This window comes from Cetorhinus maximus, chromosome 14 (genome assembly GCF_964194155.1).
Source record: "Cetorhinus maximus chromosome 14, sCetMax3.hap1.1, whole genome shotgun sequence".
Lineage (NCBI taxonomy): Eukaryota > Metazoa > Chordata > Chondrichthyes > Lamniformes > Cetorhinidae > Cetorhinus > Cetorhinus maximus.
Genome location: NC_135892.1, coordinates 76,167,076 through 76,190,260, shown reverse-complemented (window position 1 = coordinate 76,190,260; position 23,185 = coordinate 76,167,076).

The window sequence follows — 23,185 nt, the reverse complement described above, 5'->3', positions numbered from 1 at the left end:
TTGGAAATACACAATGGGTGAAGTATTTCAAGGCAAGGCTGCCCAGCCACCGGAGGGAGATTGCAAGTGACACGGGCTGTATCAGGAAAGTTTTCAGCAGAGGAAACAAGCTGAAGGCTGCTTTCTCTCCCCCTCTCTCATTTGGAATAAGTGAGTTATCCGGTTTGAGAAGCCAACTCTACCAGAAACCTACCAGCAAACCGAGATCTCGTAATAATTGCAACATTTTCTACATCTGACTGCATCCAAGAATTCAGCTAACCTAAATCAGCCACAGCATTTAAAATTTACACCTCAAGGACAATCAAAGGACACCTAACTATATATTCTTTTACTCTTTTATTGGACTCTCACTCCCCTTATTTCTGATACCTGTGTGTGTGTTTGTGTGTGTGCCTGATTGATTGTATGAGGGCCAAATGCTTGACATCGTGTTTTTATTATTTTTCTCAGGTTCAGTAGTTAATAAATTTGCTCTTTGTTTGATTCAAAACCTTGTTTGATTGGCTCCTTATTTCTCACAGCTTAAATAGTTAAATGCATTCTTATTTGGAAAAGGCATATCCAGAAACTTAAAACCTTTGCTGTGGCCAACCGAGGAGGTTGAATAGAGGGGAGCCAGTTCACCTCTTCTCGCCTAGTTGTAACACTTAATTGGTCCTTAAGTGGCTTATTTGGCTCCCAGTAGATGGTCAATGTGCTAACTTTCCCACTGCTGGCAGAACAACAGGCGACAGGAAGACATTGAGCATGCCCCCTGGTGCCTTCCCCTGCTATTTTTCCAACCTTTCTACCTCCCAGCCCGTCACCAAAGGACCAGTAAAAATTCCAACCACTGCCTCTGATACTGACCCTGCCAGGGTTAGAGGGGTCAGTGGTGAGTCCCAGTTTGTTTTCTGGCCCTTCTGCAATATTTTCAAAAGAGTTCTGGTGGGGGTGTGTTGAAAAGTTTGTGGAGCTTCATCCCTCTTGTGTGTAACATGCTCTTCCTATAAGCATTATATTAGCTTCCTGTCTGACTTTATTATCATACTTCTTTCATCGTGCTATTTATGTCATGATGGTCTGATGCCTTTTATGTTACACTTAAATTTTCTACTTTTAACACTTTTTCTTACATTTAAGTCTGGCTTATTCTTCCCATGTGACTCACTCTAGCTCTGGTCCTCCTAGATCCCACAGTGCAACTCCCAGCTGTGAGCTCCATGTTTAGAGCAGCTGTGCTTAATTATGATTATTTGCATAAAGATTTATTTATGCCATTTCAGGGAAACGGAACCATTCAAAAACACTTACTTCACTGTCTCTAGACACAAGTCTTAGAAACTGGCGTTGTGCTGCCCTCTTCACTTCCCTAGCCCAGTATCCCCCTTGCTACAGCTTAATCTCTGACTTCCCACGAACAATGCCAAAGAACATATGTTAGAAATTTATTCAAAATAATACCGCCAAATTTCTTCAGCCAGTTCAGTGTTAGAATGGGATGTATGGGATGTAATGGAGGGCTGCATCTCTCAAAAGCAGGTTTTCCACAATATTTGCAATTGTTCATCCTGTATTGGGCCTCACCTGCCCCCATCTCTCACCTGTGGCTCCAAATAATTTTTTGCTTGTGACAGCGGCCACACCGCAGTAAAGAATTTTGGGTAGGCCAAACCGCAGGTGAGTGTTGCTAATGGGCCTACTACCCTTGTTGGCTTAGGGATTTGTCTAGCCTGACATGCAAAGACTGATTCCAGCAGACTGGGTAGATGAGACCAATCTAAGATCCAATGGGTGGTCAGCACTGTGCTGTGAAATGCACAGGGCTTGTAAAAACACACAAGACAACCTGGGCACCCACTGCCTTTGGATCTATCTCCAGCCGTCTAGACTCGCCCTGCCACTGGGCCAAGATAGGTCAGGACTCTCTCTCACTATAATCCAATTCGCATGCAAGTCATGTTTGGTTTCTTTCTATCTATCATCTGTCATCTATCATCTGTCACAAGTCATGTGGCGATGGGTGAGCGACATAGTAGCATGTGTGGATTCACTGGGAGCTGTAGCTGTGAACCTGCATACAGGCGGCTCCGGACATAGGGTCGTTTTTCTCTGGAAGAAAGTGGAAGTGGAGCTCAGCAGCCCTCTGAGCGACTGAGCAGTCCTTTCCAGGACCACACTGCTCACCTCCCTAGTATGGGAATAAGACTAGGGGGGATGCCCTAAACATTATCTGCCTCACCTTTCTAGACAGCAGGCAGCAGCTGGTAGGGATTCCATCAATTGTAAGTCAATCTCAAAAAAGAAAGTAAAGGTGTCACCTGTAACTGTAGGTGCATGGAATGCGTGCACGCTCATGGACAACTCCACAGCCGATATACCTGAGACTGCTCTTGTTGGCAGCTAGCTGGCTAGGTATAGTCCAGAGCGCTTCCCTCAGCAAGACTCACTTACCTGTTGAGGGTCAGCTCAAGGAAATTGGTGCAGATTGCACATTCTTTTGGTCTGTCTGTGGAAAAGGAGAATGGTGCAAAGCTGGCGTAGACTTTGCTGTCATGAACACGTAAGTTGACTTGCCTTCTCAAGGGTGTTAATGATCATCTGATGGTGCTTAAACTCCTGTTTAAGCATGGCAACAGGCAAGCAACTCTCATCAATATGTATGCCCCTACCATGGCCAACTCTGTTGAAATCAAGGATAAATTCTATGATGACCTCCGCTCTTTGATTGCTACTGTGTCAATCTCTCTTGGTGACTTCAGCGCAAGAGTTGGTGCATATCATCCAGTGTGGGAAGGGGTCATTGGAAAAAAAAAAGGTTAGCAGTTATAAGAGTAATGGTCTCCTCTTGCTGAAGATGTGTACTGAGCATAAGCTCTTAATCACCAACAGTTTTTTGCCTCCCTAATTTCAACAAGATATCCCCAATTTCCACCTGTAAAGCTGAAAGGAACTCGCCAATATTGTGACAATCTAGAAAAATCTCACTTTTCTCCATCGCCGGCAAAACCTTCACCAGATTTCTTCTGAACCTCTTAGTGCAACATCTCAATCAGGATCTGTTGCCAGAGTCAGCGTGGTTTCAGAAAAGGTCGAAGAACCACTGATATGGTGTTTGCAGTTAGACAGCTCCAGGAGAAATGACAAGAATAGGACATAGATCTTTACACCACGTTTGTTGACTGACCAAGGCCTTTGACACAGTCAGCAATGAGGGCCTTTGGAAAGTAATGGAGAAATTCAGCTGTCCTGAGAAATTCATCACAATGGTTCAACAGTTCCATAAAGGCATGCTCATGTGTGACCTGGATGATGGTGAGTCTAAGGACCATTTCCAGTCACTAGTGGAATTAAACAGGGCTGTTAGCTAGCTCCAACCCTCTTCAGCATGTTTTTCTCTCAAATGCTCTCTGATGCCTTCAATGATGGTGATCTTGGTATCAAAATCAGATATCGCGTGGATAGGAAGCTGCTCAATCTGAGACATCTCCAGGCAAAGACCAAGGTCTCCATGGAATACTTCATGATTTTCTGTTTGCCAATGATGTGCACTAGTTGCTGGTGCAGAGCTGGGCATGCAATGTATCACGGAATGTTGTCCAATGCATGTGACAACTTCAGCCTTATGATCAGCACGAAGAAAACTGAAGTAATGTACCAGCCTGCTCCAGAAAAGCCTTATCTGAAGCCCAAGGTTTCAGTCCATGACCAGAACCTGTCAGCAGTGGATAAGTTCACTTATCTCAGCAGCACACTCTCTCGACCGGTCTATATTGATGATGAAACACTTGCAAGAATTGCCAAAGCAAGTGTAGCCTTCAACAGACTTTGAACATCAATCTAGGAATGAAGAGCAGTAAGTTTGCTTACCAAAATGAAAGCCTGTAGAGAAATAACCCTGCCCACTCTGCCTTACGCATGTAAGACTTGGACTGTGTACCAGCATCATGCCAAGAAGCCCAACCATTTTCACTTGAGCTGCCTTCAGAAGCTTCTGAATGGCAGGTCAAAATACCCGAGCTGGTGCGCCAAGCATCCGCTCCATATTGAGACAGTCACAGGTGATTTGGGCTGGTTATGTAGCCAGAGTGCCTGACACTCATCTAGCAATGCAAATCTTCTATGGAGAGCTTGGAGTCTGGGGTGTGCTCTCTTGAGCATCAAAAGAAGTGCTATAAGGACACTTGGAAGGCTTCACATAGGAGTTTTGAGTCCTGGGATTGCTGAACCTAGTGTAACCAAATTAAAAAGGGTGCGGCCTTGTCCAAAAGCAATCACAGATCAAAGGCAGAGAGAAAACACGAGAGGAAATCCTGAGCCAGCAACTTGTCCAGACTCAGTCACCTCTGGTATCCTGTCCTATTCATAGCAGAACCTTCTGGGTGCAGATTGGCCTTAGCAATCACCTATGTACCCACTAATAATCTGGGATAATGCTCTGGGGTCATGGGTTCAAATCCCACAATGGCAGCTGGTGGAATTTAAACTCAATTAATAAATCTGGAATTATAAAAGTAGTCTCAGTAATGCTGACCATGACAGCTATCATCAATTGCCGTAAAAACCCAGCTGGTTCACTAATGTCCTTTAGGGAAGGAAACCTGCCGTCCTTACCTGGTCTGGCCTATGTGTGACTCCAGACCCACAGCAATGTAGTTGACTCTTAACTGCCCTCTGAAATGGGCTAGCAAGCCATTCAGTTCAAGGGCAATGAGGGTGGGCAACAAATGCTGGCCTTGCCAGTGATGCCCATTTCCCATGAAAAAATAAAGAAAAAAACCCACCGGAACCCTAACAAATGCCCCAGGTGATGAACAAAGTCATCTTCATCTCAAAGGGCAAACAAGAAAGAAAGAACAAATGCTATATTTAGGCTGATGGGTGGGGGGTGAGTGGGTGTGGTTCAGTGGGTGGGCTAGTCCGGGAGGAACTTGAAAATTCAAATATACTTGATCCCCAACCTTTTCACCCACTCATGATAAATTCTAGGCCGTTTTGTAGCAGATGCCATCTTGCTGCTCAGAAATGGGCTGGTATATGTAAATGCAGGACATAATGAGATGCCCACACCTCCCTTCCTGCAGCATTGTTAAGGCCAAAGACAGGATCTATTTGCTTAAAATTAAGTAACCGTGGAGGAATTATCACTCCACTGGGTGTATACTACAGAACATCAAATAGTGGGAAAGGGATAGACGGCAGGTTTCAGGCAAATTGCAGAAAGGTGCAAGAATATAGGGCAGAATCTTCCCAGATTTGCGCTAAGTACAGTAGCAGGTGGGGATAAAACGATGTTTTACCCGCTGGCTGCAATGGTGGGTTTACACACCGTATCGTCCCAAACCCACCACGTTAATTATGCACCTAGGAAACATGCTGTTTCCATGGCGGGAGGGCTCGCATTTGTCCACCCATCACTCCGCTGCTGTATTACACCGGGCGCCATGTTTAAAGTCCAGCCACAAGCACACATCTCAGCGCTTCCAGTCTGCCACTGCTGCACGGAAGACATGGCCCTGAAACTGAAGAAGACTGCAGCCCCCAGGTTCAGTGACACATTCCTCGAGTGCCTTCTGGATGCAGTGGAGGCCTGCCAGGGTGTCCTCTACCCCCCCCTCTGGCCACAGGAAGGGCAGCAACAGCACTAACCCGGCTTGGGAGGCAGTGGCAGTGGTGGTCAGCGCCAAAGTCCTTCAAAACAGGACAGCCACCCACTGCTGCAAGAGGATGAATGATCTCCTTCGTTCTGCCAGGGTAAGTCACTCTTCTCTTTGCTCTCAACTCACACACTCACTAATCTATCACACGTCCACAGGGCCCTCACCCACTGCCAGCTCAAGGGACATCACCATTTACTCTCTCACACACGCCTTCATTGTCCTCATCCCGCCCATGGGACCACTCACCACCCACACACGTGAGGCATTCTTATCATCTGGCCTGGCAGGCGCTCTGCTTACACTCTCTCCATCTCTATTCATGCAGGAGAATGCACACAAAAACAGGGAAAGGTCACAGACCGGTGGAGGAATGCCTGAGATCAAGGTCCTCACCAGCATTGAAAACAGCCATCCAGCTGCCAGTGATGATCTGGACTGTTCCTGTGCTGATGGTGAGGTCGGCGGTGCTCTACCAAGTGAGGGTTCAGCAGTGCAACATCCATCAGACAACAATGCTGTGGGTGATGTGTCCTGATTCACAGGTCACTGCCATGCACTAATTACCTCTCCTTGCTTTCGCAGGCACATCTGCCAAACAGCCGACAGAGTCCATGACCCAGGGCCTCCAATCAAGCCCCAAAGACACCTTGGAAGAGGAATCTGAAGACACCCTCCTTGAAGTCCCGTCACAGCGCTCACCCGCACCCTCCACCAGCGCAGAGACGCACACCTCAGTGGGACCGAGCTTTAGAATAGCCTCAAGATCATAATCTGGTGAGCACATCGCACTGTCTGATCCACAGCAGGCGGAGGCAGGGACTTCCCAGGTGTCCGGCATTCGAAGGACTGCTGGAGGCCAGAAAATTGCTGAGTCCAGGTCAGATGACGAGCCTCTGGACTCGGTCATGTCACAGTTGCTGGAGCTGCAAATGTAAGCTCGGGAACATCAGGAAGGGATGTCCGCTGCACTCCTCAGATTGCATGGCACGATGGAGGAGTCCGTCCGCATTCAGACTGAGGAAATAGTGCTGGCATGCCAACGCACCAAGGAGAACTCTGGTAGGATGGCAGCTGCCAAGGAGACCTTGGTCCGGGACGTTGCTCCTGCGCGGACTCAACTCCATCGCTGATGCCATAGTTAGCTTCCAACAGTGTGTGCACAAGAGGGTTGCAGGGCAGCCTGATCCCACTCCAGCTATCCCTTCTCCTCAAGGAGTCAGCCTAGGGCCCTTGGGCACCCATAGGGAGGAGGATCAGCAGTGCACACTCCAGGGCCATCCATGCAGGTGATCTCGAGGTGTCTGGTCCATCCAAATCCCCTATTCCTGTGACCTCAGCAGCTCCAGCTCCACAGGCTGAGGAGGGTGCCACTGCAGGACTCTGAAAGCAGGTCGGGGCCCCCCAAGTCTCTGCCCTCCAGAGGACGCCTGCCAAGGTCAGCACAGAGAGGGCATTGCAGTCAGCAGGCTGCTTCCACCTCCGCTGTGGATGTCCGGAGCGCACCAAGATGTAGTGGCAGGGTTAGGAAAGTGAAAGAGAATTAGTTGCACAGCCTGGGCACGGGTGTTAATCACTTGTACACACTGTTCAGCATTGTAAATAAATTCCCAAGAATGTCTCCCTGCCTATGGCTCCTTGTTCTGATGAGCAGTGTTCTTGTCACTCAGATGTGAAACCTTTCTGCACAAGATAAAGGCTGGTTTCTCAGTCCAGCACCTCTTTCCTGTGCTCTGTTCAGCCTCCGACCAAAGTAATGGTCTGACCTCACACTCCCTGGAAACATTACTGATGCCTGCACCTCGGCGGTTCTGGTCATTGCTGCCAGAATGTAGTGGGCAGGCGCCACAGAGTTCTCTCATTCTCCGTGTGTGCTCTCAGCACCTCTAAGGTGGGGCTGGCCCCCATCTCTTCAGCATCTGTGACCACTGATGCTTTGCTCCTGAAAGGCTCAGGTGCTGAAGGTGGACAAAGGATTAGATGCTTCTAAAGTTTAATGGCTGTGTTTCTATGATATGACCCTGATCACAGAGCGTGAGTGATCTGCCCTCAGCCAGACAGGAGTCAGACATTCTCAGAGGCTATGTGAAGATTTAAGGAGTGTCCTCACTGCAGGTCATCATCATCCTCCTGTGATCGAGTGACTATTAGGGCCTCCACTGCATCTCCATGGCAGGAGCATTCTCACAGAGGATATTGGCGCTGCCATAAGCCAGATTGGAGTCAAACATTCACAGCTGTGATGTGAGGATCAATGGGGTCACCTCACTGCATGTCATCATCATCCTCCACAAATCTGGCAGCTATGGGGGCCTCCCGAGTGCACCTACCCAGAGCGAGGGCATCATCCCCATCATCGCCGCCTCCGAGGACATCCTCACCCTCATCTCCATCAGTGTTCTCCTCATCGGAGGAGATGTGCAGCTCCTCCATCTCTTCCTCAGCCAGCTCGTCTCCCTGTTGGAGCGCTAGGTTGTAAAGGGCACAATAGACGATGATGATGTGTGACACCCTCTCCGTCTCTATTGCAGGGCTCCACCAGACCAACCCAGGCACCGGAACCACCATCTTCAGAATCCCGATGGTCTGCTCCACCAAGTCATGAGGTGCTGCATGAGCATCATTATAGCGTCGCTTTGCTGCAGTCTGAGGCAGCCACACGGGTGTCATCAGCCACGGCCTCTGCAGGTAGCCCTTGTCCCCGAGGAGCCATCCCTGCAGATTTTGTGGACCCGGGAAGATACCAGAGATCTGTGACCGATTAAGGATGTAGGAGTCATGCACACTCTCTGGAAACCGTGCGCACACCTACAGGATGAATTTCTGGTGGTCGCACACCAGCTGCACATTCAGCGAATCATACCCCTTGCGGTTGATGTAATCCACTATGTGTTGTGATGGAGATTTGAGCGCCACCGACTGCAGTCGATCGCATCCTGAGCCTGTGGGAAACCCGAGATCTGGGTGAATCCAATCGCTCTTGCATCCTGGCTGTTCTGGCCCTGGGTGAAATATACAAAGTTGTGTGCCCTCGCAAATATGGCATCCGTGACCTCATGGATGCATTTGTGGGTGGCAGATTGTGAAATCCCACAGAGGTCACCTGTGGAGCCTTGAAAGGAGCCACTGGTGTAGAAATGGTCACTTTCGCCTCTACTGACAGTGGATGCCCTCCATGTGCCAATGACGCCAAACCTTGCAGTAGCTGGCAGATGTGACTGACCAGTCCCCTAGACATGTGCAGTCTTCGGCGGCACTGGTTCTCGGTCATCTGCAGGAATGAAAGGTGGAGTCTATAGATCCAGGGTGTCGCTAGGCGCTGGCCTGCGGTGGCTTTCTGTGACTGTTGGGCGGTATGTGCGGGAGTTCCAGCTGCCCCTTCTTCCTCAGGTTGCTGCTCCTGCCTCTGCACAGCCAGGAGCCTCAGTCACTCTCTCCTCCATCATCTTCATGCTCTGTAGGCCATCAGGCATGCAGCTAGTTCACCAGGCTCCATGATCCTGATGTACTCCTCCTGCAGGATGAAAAAGAAAGACATGTGGTTAGCATGAGTGTACTAAGAACCTGTCCTGGTTAAGTGTGATGGCCGCTTAACACTTCCCGGGGAGTGCTGGCCACCACTTGGATGGCCAGAGATTAGTGTGCAGCATGACTGCCCTGTTAGCTTGAACCATGCAGGAGAGTAGTCCAGACCAGGATGCTGACATTGCAAGAGGCTGTGAGCGCCTCCAGCAGTGACTGCTCCATGGTCAGTTTTAGTGAGGAGATTGTACAACATGTGCAGTCATCCAACTGTTCTGCAGTTCACTAAAGTGCACATAAATTTGCAGCCTGTGCCGGGCGGGTGAAAAGCTTTGGTGCACTTGTGGAACTTTGATGCCTCTGCGGTGTTTGAGTGGGCAGATAAGCTAGCAGCCCAACCCCAATCATATCAATGCGGCTGCACCTGAACTGTCTCAGTGCAGAGGAATGGTCACTTTATACAGGTGTCCCTAATGCGTGGCCACTTCCCTTGCCCATCCTATCCACCAACCCAAATGCAGCACCCCTCTGCCACCAGATGCCTCAATGGCAGGGCTGCCCTTGCGCCCCCTCCCCTGCCACCAGTCACTTAAATGGCAGGGCTGCCCTTAACCCTGATCCCCCGACACCTGTGAAGCTAGGGAGAAAGGGAAGGACACCCAAAGCTAAAGCCCCCTGGATGACTAAAGATATAGGCCCGGCATCTGAAATCTTCTGATTTTGTTTTAGAATACAAAAGCAAGGCAATTATAAAACTCTGGTTAGGCCCCAGCTGCAGTGTGGTATTCCATACTGGGCACTATAGGAAGGATGTCAAGGCCTTAAGGTGCAGGAGAGATTCACTAGAAAGATACCAGTGATGAGGAACTTTAAGTTATATGGAGAGATTGGAGAAGTTGGGGTTGTTCTTCTTAGAGCAAAGGAGGTTAAGGTATTTGATCAACAAAACTCTTTATGGCTTTGAATCAGAGGGAGTAAGAAGAAACTGTTTCCAATGGCAGAAGGGTCGGTAATTGGAAGGTGTAGACTTAAGGTAATTGGCAAAAGAACCAGAGGCAACATTTGGAAAATTTATTTTATACAGCTAATTGTTATGACTTGGGATGTACTGCCATTCAATAGGAAGCTTCATAAAGGAATTGGATAAATATTTCACAGGGAAAAAGTTGCAAGGCAATGGGAAAAGAGCCAGGGTATTGGACTAATTGGTCATCTATTCCAAAGAGCAGGCACAGGCACATAGTGCTAAATGGTCTTTTTCTGTGTTGAATCATTTATGATTCTGTGGTATCTACTACAATGTTGAAGGCCATAGCCAACTAGCCTTTTGATAAAAAAAGGCTGATTTTTTTTTTGACTGCTTTTTGCGGCTGATGCATTAAAAGCACAGCTCTCCTCACTCTTAACTCTTGCAGTGGACAGCCTAATTGTGCTGGTAAGAGTGCAAGCACCTGCTAGATTTATATGGATACCCAGAGCTTTGGATTTGTGATTGGGTCAGGGTGCCTGGGCTCATGGGTGTGACAGCCTTGCAGCTCATGCAAATTTGGGCTTAAAGTCTAGTAACCAAGGCATTATGCTCCAGACATAACACTTTGCCACAGATGTCCCAACTTTCTCAAAATGCTCAGTGTTTCTGACCTGCGGTCTGCAACTGACAAGTGTGACCAAATAACCACTTGACTCTATTTGGTCTATGTTTACTTAGCAACAATTAGACTTTGTGGCCTTAAAGGATGCAATTCCACCTTGGCAGAACAGCATATTATGCATTACATGGTTATAACACTTGTATTGTCAAAAAATGTAGCACCTAACTTACAAAAATGAACATCATTAATATATATATCAGCTTCCAGTAGGACTGTACTTAAGATATATTCATATGATGAACACTAGAATTCAAAGTGCTCACTGAAGTTTTTCATTGAAATCACTCAGTCGGCAGTAACTGCAGAGGGCAAGCTAAAGGCAAGGTTGAAAGAGAAATGGGATATTGGTAGATTTGACACTTAGCATATGCCAAAGCACTGTGGAACAACAATTAAAGTTATAAGAGTGCAGAATTTCAATGCTAAATTAATATAGTTCAGGTCAAACATTTAGGTGTGTATAATTTCTTTTTTATTCCTCATTGATTTTCTCCACACCTCCTTCTCTTTGTAGATTAGATACAGAGAAATCGTTTCACAATAGATTCACCAATCATCCTTCACCCAAGTGGCAGCTATTGAATTGTGAAGCCTGACAGAGTGTCAGCCAGTTTTGTGACTGTGGAGGCATCATGGATTGGTACTGATCATGTCCTTAACTTGTGCCAACATGTTTTCACTTTCAACAGGATTTGCTGCATAGTCATCAGAAGCAGAAATCCTGGCTAATTTTCCTCCACTCTATCCCAGGGGTGCCGAGGACAGTTAATTAAAACTTACTACTGCTGTGGCTGCAATCAGTTAAATCAGCATAGACCAGGAACTGGAAATGGATGCTTCCTGATTTTTACCACTCAACTAACAATGGATAACTTTGTTGAACTGTTGGAAGTTCCCCAAATGGTGGTCCCGTGTTCTGTTGCACAGGTACACCCCAGGATGAGTCTGTGCTACTGATCTGTGTATGCACCAAGTCTTTCAATGGGAAATTGCTGGGGAGAAGGAAGCTTATTCTGTTCCATGGCACTACTGCTTTACAGCTTCATTTGGGTTTATACTGGTTGTCTCCTTGCTGCTCCAGGAACTCAGTTGAGCTAACCAACCATTCAAAGCATAACCTGTCCTGCCTGTCAGTTGTGCATAAGCAGTCTCCATCACTGCAGCAAAACCATAAGGCCAAGCCTAATGGAAGTGCAGGTGTCACTTTAAGAGGTAATACCAACACACTGCATCTCCTGTCCAGGAAATTCAGACCTCTGTTCTCACAGTGTATGAAACAATACACACCTAAATGTTTGACCTGCACTGTATTGATTTAGCATTGAAATTCCACTCTTGTAGCTTTAATTGCTGTTCCACAGTGCTTTGGCACATGCTAAGGGTCAAACCTTCTGACATCCCATTTCTCTTTCAACCTTGCCTTTAGCTTGTCCTCTTGCTTATGTGTGCAGCAACTGCATGTAAATAAGACGATAGTGGAAAAGCTGGTCAAGATGACTGCATGTACCAGGCAAAATGTGTTAGCACCTCTGGTGGCACCCATAGTGGAATTCCAGCCCATGGTTACTTTTAATGAAAGACCTGAATGAACATAAGATTGTGCTTTTTACAACAAGGTCGATGACATCATTCACAAGACTGCAATCTTGACAGTAGTTGTTAAAGACCCATATTCATTAAAATGGCATTGCCATGCTTGTAATTTGGAAAATAAAATTAAAGGAACTTCAAATATGTCAAACCCAAAAGAATTCCTCAAGATGCAGTGTATTCTATTAAAAAGTTGAAATGATCAGATGAATGGCAAATGAAGTTCAATGCAGAGGAGTGTGAGGTGATTTATTTTGGCAGGAAAGACATGGTGAGACAGTATAAAATAAAGGAAGAGCCTCTAAAGGAGGTGCAGGAACAGAGGGACCTCAGTGTATATGTACGTGGGTCATTGAAGATGGCAGAGCATGCTGAGGGAGCAGTTAATAAAGCATATAGTATCTTAGGCTTTATTAATAGGGGCATTGAGTACACGAGTAAGGAGGTTGTGTTGAACTTGTATAAGACACTAATCGGGGCTCATCTGGAGTACTGCATCCAGTTCTGGGTGCCATACTTGAAGAAGGATGTGAAGGCATTGGAGAGAGTACAGAGGAGATTCACAAGAATGATTCCTGGAATGAAGAACTGTAGCTATGAGGATAGATTGGAGAGGTTGGGACTGGTTTCCTTGGAGAAAAGAAGGCTGAGATGAGACTTGATAGAAGTATTCAAGATCCTGAGGGACATGGACAGGGTAAATAGTGAGAAACTGTTCCCACTCAAGAGGACATCAAGAACTAGAGGGCACAGATTCAAAATAATTGGCCAAATGAGTAAATGTGATGTGAGGAAAAATGTTTTCACCCAAAGGTTGGTTGGAGTCTGGAACAAACTTCCTGAAAGGGTGGTGGGGGCTGGTTCGATTGGGGTATTCAAAAGGAAATTGGATTGCTACCTGAAAAGAGAGAATGTGCAAGGTTACGGGGATAAGGCAGGGGAGTGGAACTCAGTGGAATGCTCTTTCAGAGAGCCAATGCAGACTTAGTGGGCTGAATGGCTTCCTCCTGCACTGTAAAGATACTGTGATACTGTGATATATATATATCTTAAAAATAAGGTTCTCCGCCTTTCCATTAACATGGTATTAAAATGTCCTTGCCAAATAACATGCTGTAACTCCAACCTCTTTCCAGCGTAAATACTTGCCAAAAGGTTGCAAATAATAACTGATAATGAATTTTTAGTATACTTGGGACAATGCTGCTCTGTGGTCACAAAGTGGTGCAGAACTGCCAGTACCTTACTTCAAAGTAGATTTTATGTCAACCCTAGCGTAATCTCACACTCAAAAATGAATAAATCAAGCATAGGTATTGCTCTGAATTTCAAAAAGGCACCTCAGGTAATGATGTTTTTATGAGGTCTGAGAAACAGGAAAATATAATAACTGTGTGTGGTGGATGGTGGACCCATATGATCAGTAATTTAAACATGGGAACCAATATAAACATCACATAGTCATAAATGAGTGAGAATGGAAATGTGATTTGGTTCTCCCATAAAGGATGGATTACTTTTTAAAAAATTGCAAATCATTTTCTCTTTGTACACACACACATATTAGATTTGTTCCTCTCCTTAAGTGTGTTTCTGACATTACTCGTACTGTTTCTATGGTTATGGGTTAGCTGAGTCTCTGCTAAGGCTTTGGCTAGAATTTTCCCCATGGAGCTGGGAAGCAGGAGTCAGGGTTAATCCTGGCATTGCGACCCTGCATCTGTCTTAACAGGGCTGACAGGTGGGATTTTCATCTCCTGAAGGGCAGGAAGACCTAGAGCCAGGCCTGCTGTCTATGGGGGAGGTGGGCTGATGTTGAAGAGGCCAGATTAAAAAGCCCACCTCCATTCTCAGAAATATCAGCTCAGTCCTTCAGATAATTAAAAAGCCCCCCTTCACCCTCACTCCCTTAACTCGCCAATCCTCCTCACCCCCTCACCTCCCCTACACCTTTCAACACAATTATCTCCTATACCCCTCATCCCCTCAACATCCCTCATCCCCAATAGCCGCTTCACCCTCTTTCACTCTCCCTACCCCCTCACCCCCTTCACTCAGGCCCCCTACCCACTCACCCAATATCCACTTTATAAACAGAATTCACAAGTCCTATAATAACATTTGGAAGTCATAGAAAAGCTATAAATCTGTTGAAATAAACAAACATTAATTGAATACAAATTTTAAAAACCATGATCCTCTTCAGAAGCTCATAAATCTGTTAAAATAAACAAACATTAGGATAGGTATTTGAAAAATCATCATTCTCTTTAGAAGCTTGTAAATCTGTCAAAATAATCAAATCACTTGATTGGGCATATAAAAAATGATTATCCTCTTGCGAAATTCATAAATCCATTAAAGCTATTAAACTCACATTCCCCAGGACAGCCGAATAAACAAACTTAGCATTACATAATCTGTTAGTGCTTTGTAAGGCAGCCAAACCATCAAGTTCACATTCCTCAGGACAGCTGAATAAACAAACCTTGCACTGCAGAATTTATTAGTGCTTTTGAAGGCAGCCAAATTCTCATACACCTGTCAAAGCTTTCAAACAGTTTCACAGATGGCTGAGCTGTTCTGCAAAGAAAGAACGAAAGCCACGAGGAAAGTTAAAAGAATTAGCTCTGGATCTCACACTGGGCTAACCTTTCAATGCTGTACAATGCAGAATAGCACTCTATCCAGTGGATAACCTATTTGAATGTATCTGAAGACATTTCCACTTTTACAATGCAGCTCTTTCAATTGATAGCATGTCAGTTGTCAGAAGCAATTTAATGGTCACTTACATTTTCCAATCACAGCACTGTCATCACTCACTTTAGTAAACACAGATATAACTCATGCTACAGCATTTCATGATGAACTGTAAAAGAGTCAACACCATTTTTAGTAATATTTTATACTCCTTTATACTCTTCTTGCCTCCAATCCATGGTTTACTCTGAAGGCGTGATTTAGAAGGGCTTCCAAAATATGGGCACCTCAATGAAAATTCCAGAAGCCCTAAAATGCCCACTAGAATGATGCTGGAAACCTTTGAATTCCAGCATATGGGTTTTCCTAGCCACTCCCTTTCTCGCCCTGGTGAAACTAGCCAGCACTGGAAATGGGGGCAGGACTTCCGAATCCACACCCTGGCCACCATTTTTTTCTCATGCCTGGCTCTGTTTAGTCCCAAACGGGACCATGTTTAGAGATATCTCCCTCCTTCCCTCTTTGGACATAGAGGGGGAGATGGGGGTGTGGTGGTAATGTTATTGGACTATCAATACTGAGGCACAGGCTAATGTCTTGGGAACATAGGTCCAAATCCTGCCAATGCAGCTGGTGGAATTTAAAATTAAATTGATAAATCTGGAATACAAAGCTAGTCTCATAAATGGTGACCATGAAACTATGATTGGCTGTCATAAAAACACATCTGGTTCACTGATGTCCTTTAGGGAAGGAAAGCTGCCATCCTTACCTGGTCTGGCCTACACGTGACTCCAGACCTACAGCAATGTGGTTGGCTCTTAACTGCCCTCTGAAATGACCTAGCATCCCATTCAGTTCAAGGCCAATTAGGGATGGGCAATAAGTGCTGGCCTTGCCAGTGATAAACACATCCACGAAAGAATAAGTATGCATAAACACAAAATTATAACCTGTGGGATAATTTCCAATAACCACTGTGTGAAACAGTTTCATAAACAAATGTGGAAAGAGGCCTTCCAGTCATATTCCTTACATCCTGAACATTCTTTTCCATATAGTCCTGTGGAATATTAATTACATCATCATGTTCTATACTTACCTCCAAGAAATGAAAACAGCTGCGTGAATTCACAATGCATATCAAGAAAGGGAATATTCTTGAATATGTTGGCTAGGATTTTGTCATTGGTAATGGCACTTGTGTTCTCAGGCCAATGTAAAGATATTCAATAAACCATGCCTCACTGAAATCACTGGGACAACAGTGGCTGAAGAGGAGAAATGAAAGATGAGGTTAAAGAGAACTGGTATCAGTAGATTTAACATGTCAGGACACTGTTGAGCAGCAATTAAAGCATGTAAAATGTTCAAGCATTTTTCAAAATCAGTAGTGTACAAGCCAGATAAACCTAAATAGGCCTAACTCTGACTGCCTTTAGAGAAACCTAGGAATTACTAGGTGAAGAAAGGCTATAATCCATCTAGATTACCTTCTCTCCAGTAGTCACATGATACCACATCCAACTTGGATACCAGGAGCTGGATTTTTGTGTTGGGGGTGGGAAACAGGAGATGGGGCTGTTTCTGGATCCCGAACCCGTTCCCGGGGGGAGACAGTAAGTCACTGGGATTTTCATGGGGGCATCCTCTTAACTGGCACGGAGATAGGTTCCCTGTCCAGTTAAGGGGAGCAGGCAGGCTCTTGAAGGTGGAAGGCCAATCAGAGGTCTTCCAGTTTGAGAAGAGCAGTACCCTGCAATGGATGGCAAGTAACTAGTGGTTCAACATTTTTATGATGTTTTCAACATCACCAACATTTTTAAAACCTAAAAAAAGACAAATACAACAGCCAGGCAACAACTGTAGTGGGGCGGGTGGGCTGGGGGTGGTGGGGGTGTGTGATGAGTGGGGGAGGAGGAAAGAAGTGTGGAGCCTGCCTGGAGTGCTGGCCTCCTGGCTTGTTGCTGGGTGCCCACCTATAGGCAGTTAAACTCCTGTCAGATCAGGAGATGGGTGGGTAGGCTGCCTGACAAAAATGGCCAACTTTGGGAACAGGGTTGGTAAATCAGCGAAGCCGGTATGTTCAGGCCCTGTCTGCCTCTGTTCCCACCCTCAGCTAGGCCTGTAAGTTCAGTCCCAAGAGACAGTAAAAATATTCAAACCCCAAAGGTAGTTCTAAGAAAAGACATGGGTCTGAATATTTTGTTCCTCGGGCACGCGGGCCCGGGAGCGGATGGGAAACGGGATCCCGGCCGTAATCAGCCCCCGACCGCGATTTCACACTGGCTGGCCAATTAACAGCCAGCGTGAAATGTCCGCTGAGAAATGCTCAGCACTGCCGGTGGGGGTGGGAAGAGGACGGGTGCCGATGTCACCGTGGGTGCTGGTGAGCGCTTCCAGTGAGCTCCCTGAAGGCAGACAGCTACCTCAGGGAGCTGCAGGCCTCCATAGAATAAACAAAACAACAAAAATGCTGCAAAATATGTCCATGCAGCACAATCAAGCACCAGAAAGCAGACCTCATAAACAAAAGTCCCCAAATATCTCTTTCCATTTTATTTCCCGACGGAGATTTTACCCTGCCCTGGTTTGAGGTTTGAGCGCTATTGTAAAGACCGCCTGGCAGATTGGCCCTGCCACCAACCGTAAAAGTGGACAAGCCATGAAAGATTGCTTCCAATTTCCTCCGTAATGGGCTTAATTGCCCGCTTAATTGTCAGCAGGCGCGCTTCCCAATGCCGTGCGCACCCACCGAGCGAGATATCACGCGAGTGCGTGATGACGTCGGTTGCTCGCCCAATGTCATCTCGTGCTACTTCACGGCCGGACGGGTTAGGCACGCGCCCACCCGCGCCACGTCAAATCCTGGCCATGAAGGATTTTAAAAAGTTTGTTGTCAAGGTGTGTGTACATTGATAAAATTGTACACATTACTCACCTTTTGTTGCTCAAGGAGGTTGTGATGGGCCATCTTCCGAACCACTGGAGTCTTTGGGGATTATGTTAGATCGCCCCCAAACACTGGCATAGGGATCGTGATATGCAATTACCCATAGTCATTTCAATGTAATGCAGGCAGTGCGCCATCTTCATACTACATGCTCATTAGCATGATTTCTGCATGAAGCCAGTGTTAACCATGCTGTTCATTGGCTGAATGTATCAGCAGGGGCCCAAAAATCATTGGGGAGAATTTTCTGAATGTCGGGTTGGGATCGGGCGTGCGTGGGCGTGGAGCTGATCGCCGCCCGTGATCGGCTGCACGCCGCCATTTTACGTGGGCGAGCCAATTAAAGCCCATCCAGCGTGACGCACGGCCGGTAGCGCTCAGCGCTACCTGTGCGGGCGGAGGGGGGAGAAAGGCGACTCGGGACCTGTGCTCTTTTATGCATGCACGCGAAAGAGCGCAGAAATCTCCCTGAGGCACGAAGCTTCCTCAGGAAGATTAAATACATAATAAAAGTTCATAAATAATAAAGTTAAAAATTATTTAGACATGTCCCCTCATGTGACAGTGCCACATGAGGTGGGACATGTTTATGAATTGTGCAAAAATTATTTAATTATTTAATAAAACCTTCAGGAAGCCTCATCCCACCCATGGATGAGGTTTCCTGAAAAATGCGAAGGCTGCTTGGGCTCTTCCCCTGCCCGTCAACCTTGAGGTTGGATGGGCGTCGTTGATAACTACTTTAATTGTTTTTTTAATGACCTTAATAGGCTGCTGACAGTTCGGTGAGCCTGCAGCTTCCTCTGGTGTGCGCCCGCTGAACGTAATACTTAAATGATGCGCGCTGACATCGGGACGCACGCCTGACATCACTGCCCGTCATTTTAGGTGTCGGCGTGCCCACCCTGCCCCCGCACGCCGACGTCAAAATTCTGGCCATTATTTCCAAGCACTTCTTAAAGGTAGTCTGCAGTGTGTAAGAGCTGTCGCATTCTAGACTCTGTTCCCTAGCTACTGATTCCATCCCTCTCCATGGCTGCAGTCTGAGACTAAACCAGTTTGTTTGCAACCTTGATATTGTATTTGACCCCCAAGATAAGCTTCCAACCTCATAGCCGCACCATCTCTAAGACCGCCTATTTCCGCCTTTGTAACATTGACCAACTTCGCCCCTGTCTCAGCTCATCTGCTGCTGAAACCCTCATCTATGCCTTTGTTACCTCTAGACTTCACTATTCCAAAGAACTCTTGGCCGGTTTCCCACATTCTATCCTCCACAACATGGAAGTTATCCAAAGCTCTGCTGCCTGTGTCCTAACTTGCATCAATCCCGGTTCACCTAAATCAATGTGTTCATTAATCTACATTCGCTCCCAGCCAAACCACGTCTTGATTTTAATATTCTCATCCTTGTTTTTAAACTTTCCCATGGCCTCACCCCTTCCTATTTCTGAAATCTCCTCCTTCCCAAAACCCTCTAAGATATTTGCACTCTTCTAATTCTGGCCTCTTGAGAATCCCTGATTGTAATTGTTCCACTGTCGGTGGCCATGCCTTCAGTTGCCTAGGCCCTAAACTCTGGAAGTCCCTCTCCACACCTCTCTGCCGCTACCTTAAATTTCTTCTTTAAGATGCTCCTTAGAATCTATCTCTTTGGCCAAGCTTTGATCATCAGACCTAATACTTCACTATGTGGCTCAGCGTTATATTTGGTTTTATACTGAGCCTGTGAAGCACCTTGGGATGCTTTATTACATTAAAGATGCTATATAAGGGTAAGTTGTTGTTCTTGCTGTTGTAGCTTGCACATCTTAAAGGGGAGGTACATAGTGGCTAGAGCAGATGCTGGGTGTCACATAGGAGTTAAATCTGATCTGGAAAATAATGAAGAATGGGACAGCACTGGACAGAGCTGGCTCTAAGGTTTTCAGATGCTGCACCAGAAGTCTTGCTGGAGGAGGTGGAAAAAAGAAGCGATGCCCTGTAACTACAGGGAGCCAGAAGCTCACCAGACACACATTCAATAGGCAGTGGGAGCAGAAAGTGTGGAGGTCAATGCCAGAAGTCTTGCCCTGAGGACTTGGATGCAGTGATGCAAAATGTTCATAGGACCTCACAAGAGTGGTCAAGGTCATTGAATGGATCTTCAAGTGCCGTATTCTATGAAAAGCACCACTAGTCTCAGTCACTGCTCAATTCACTACACCCCCATCACTCACCTATCAACAATCTCTGAGAGTCAGGACTCATAGCTAACATTCATTAGCTCTAATGTACCCTCACACACTTGGCGCTGCTTCAAACCCACATCTCACATGTTGCACACACTGCCAGCTATTCAACCATGACAGGCACACCATCCAAAAAGATTGTACCACAAGAACACAAGAAATAGGACCAGGAGTAAACCATATAGCCCGTCGAACCTGCTCCACCATTCTACACAATCATGGATGATCTTGGGCTTCAACTCAATTTTCCTGCCTGGTCCCCATATCCCTTAATTCCCTGAGAGACCAAAAACCTGTCTATCTCAGCCTTACATGTATTCAACGATAAAGCATCCACAACCCTCGGGGGTAGAGAATTCCAAAGATTCACAACCCTTTGAATGAAGTAATTTCTCCTCATTTCAGTCCTAACTGTTCAGCCCCTTATCCTGAGACTGTGCCCCTGTGTTTTAGACTCACCAACTAGCAGAAACAATCTCTCAGTGTCTACCCTATCAAGCCCCCTCAGGATTTTGTAGGTTTCAATGAGATCGCTTCTCATTCTTCTAAACTCCAGAGCATATAAGCCCAATTTACCTTATCTTTCATTATAGGACAACCACCCTCATCCCAGGGACCAATTTGGTGAACCTTTGTTGTACCGTCTCCAATGCAAGTACATCTTTTCTTAAATGTGGAGACCAAAACTGCCCACAGTATCCCAGGTATGGTCTCATCAAAACCCTGTAAACTGTAGCAAGGTCTCTTTATGCTTGTACTCCAATCCTCTTGCAATAAAGGCCAACATACCATTTGCCTTCCTAATTGCTTGCTGTACCTGCATGCTAACTTTGTGCATTCCCTGTATGAGTATCCCCAAGTCTCTTTGAACATCAACATCTACAAGTTTCACATCTTTAAAAAAATATTCTGCTTTTCTATTCTTATAACCAAAGTGAATAACTTCACACTTCCCTACATTATACTCCTCTACCATCTTTTTCCCCACTCACTTAACCTGTCTTTGCAGCCTCTCTGTGTCTTCCCTACAGCTTACCTTCCCACCTAGCTTGGTATCATCAGCAAACTTTGATAAACTACCCTCTGTCTCTTCACCTAAGTGATTATTATTGATTGTAAATAGCTGAGGCCCCAGCACTGACCTTTGAGGCATTCCACTATTCACTACTTGCTAACTTGAAAAAAACTCATTTATGCCCACGCTCTGTTCTCTATCCATTAACTAATCCTCTACCTATGCTAAAATACTACCACCAACTCCATGAGCCCTTTTCTTGCTTATTAACCTTTTGTGAGGCACCTTATTGAATGCCTTTTGGAAATCCAGGTATACTACATCTACTGGTTCCCCATTATCTACCTACTAGTTACATCCTCAAAAACTCTGATAAATATGGCAAGCAGGATTTCCCCTTAGTAAAACCATGTTGACTTGTTCTAATCATGCCATTATACCACAATTCCCTCTGTCTTACAAGACAAATGGCACACAGCCAGAGGCACAGGAACTAGCCAGAGGGGGACAAGAATGCTAGTACCATGGAGGAGATGGTGCTATTATATGCCATTATAGTGCTGGCCATTATTGGAACAGCCATTGCTAAGGTTGTGGCCAGTGGTGGAGCTGAAACCAATGTCAATGGTATTATCCTCATAACTCATCCTCTTTTCTCACATCCCACTTGCCTCCCATCGCAAAGTCTCTTCTGACTTACCAGGCTGAATTTTGATGTCGCCGGGCAGGCGTTGTGGACGGGCTCGGGAGCAGCTTCGAAACGGACTTCTGCCTGTGATTGGGCCCTGACCGTGATTTCACGCTGGCTGGCCAATTAACAGCCAGCCAGCGTGAAACGTGCGCTGAGAGCCTCAGTGTTGCAGGGTGGGGTGGGGGGTGGGGGTGGCGTGCGAGTGTAAAAGTGTGCGCATACACGGGGGGATGTGCACTGAAATCTCCCTGAGGGCCCAGAGCTGCCTCAGGAAGCTGAAGAATTGCACATACACAAATAAAGGTTTTAGAAATGATTAAAAACATGTCCCCACATGTGACTCAGTCACTTGAAGAGGGACGTGCTTAAAATGATGGTGAAAAATATTTAATGGATTTTTATTTACCGTTGGAAACCTCATCCTGCCCATGAATGAAGTTTCGTCAAAAGTGCAAAGGCTGCCTGGCCTATTCAACCAACTGAACGGTTGAGCGGGCAGCGAAAAATACAAATTAGTTAATTGCTTAAGGGCCTTAATAGGCCTCTTAATTGTCGGTTGACACGCTTTCATCTCTCGCCTGCGCCCGCTGACCGAAATATCGGGCGAGGGCGAGATGACCGATGTCATCACTCACTATTTTATGCCCAATTGGGTTGGACGTGCGCCCACCCGACGAACGTAAAATTCAGCCTACAAGCTGCAGATGGTATAAGCATGTACTTATTATTTTTCACCCCTCCCTTCACCACAACATTATCCGTGTACCTTTTACATTTCAGGTACCCGAGAACTGCAACCTGACCAGAAAGTGGAGTAAGGGCATGATGACAAAGACAAACTGTCACTATTTCATACTCATAGCCACCAGCTCAGATACTGATGCTGTGTGATCTTTGTGGGGAGATTGAAAGTGGGATCTGCTCACAGTGAGACACCTGGTACGAGTGCACTGCAGCTAGGGCGAGGGCAAGGATGGTGCAGATGCCAACTTGCCGGAGGACGAGGTCACACGTTTGTTCTGCCACAGAGGACACAGAGGAGGACTTTGATGGAGTAGGCTACAGAAGGAGGTTGATTGGTATACACAACAAAATCCTTGGTGCATTGGAAAGCCTGCCAGAATGCTCGCATTCAATGTCAAACAGCATGGAAGAGTCCGCCACCAACTTGGCACAGGGTTTTGTACAG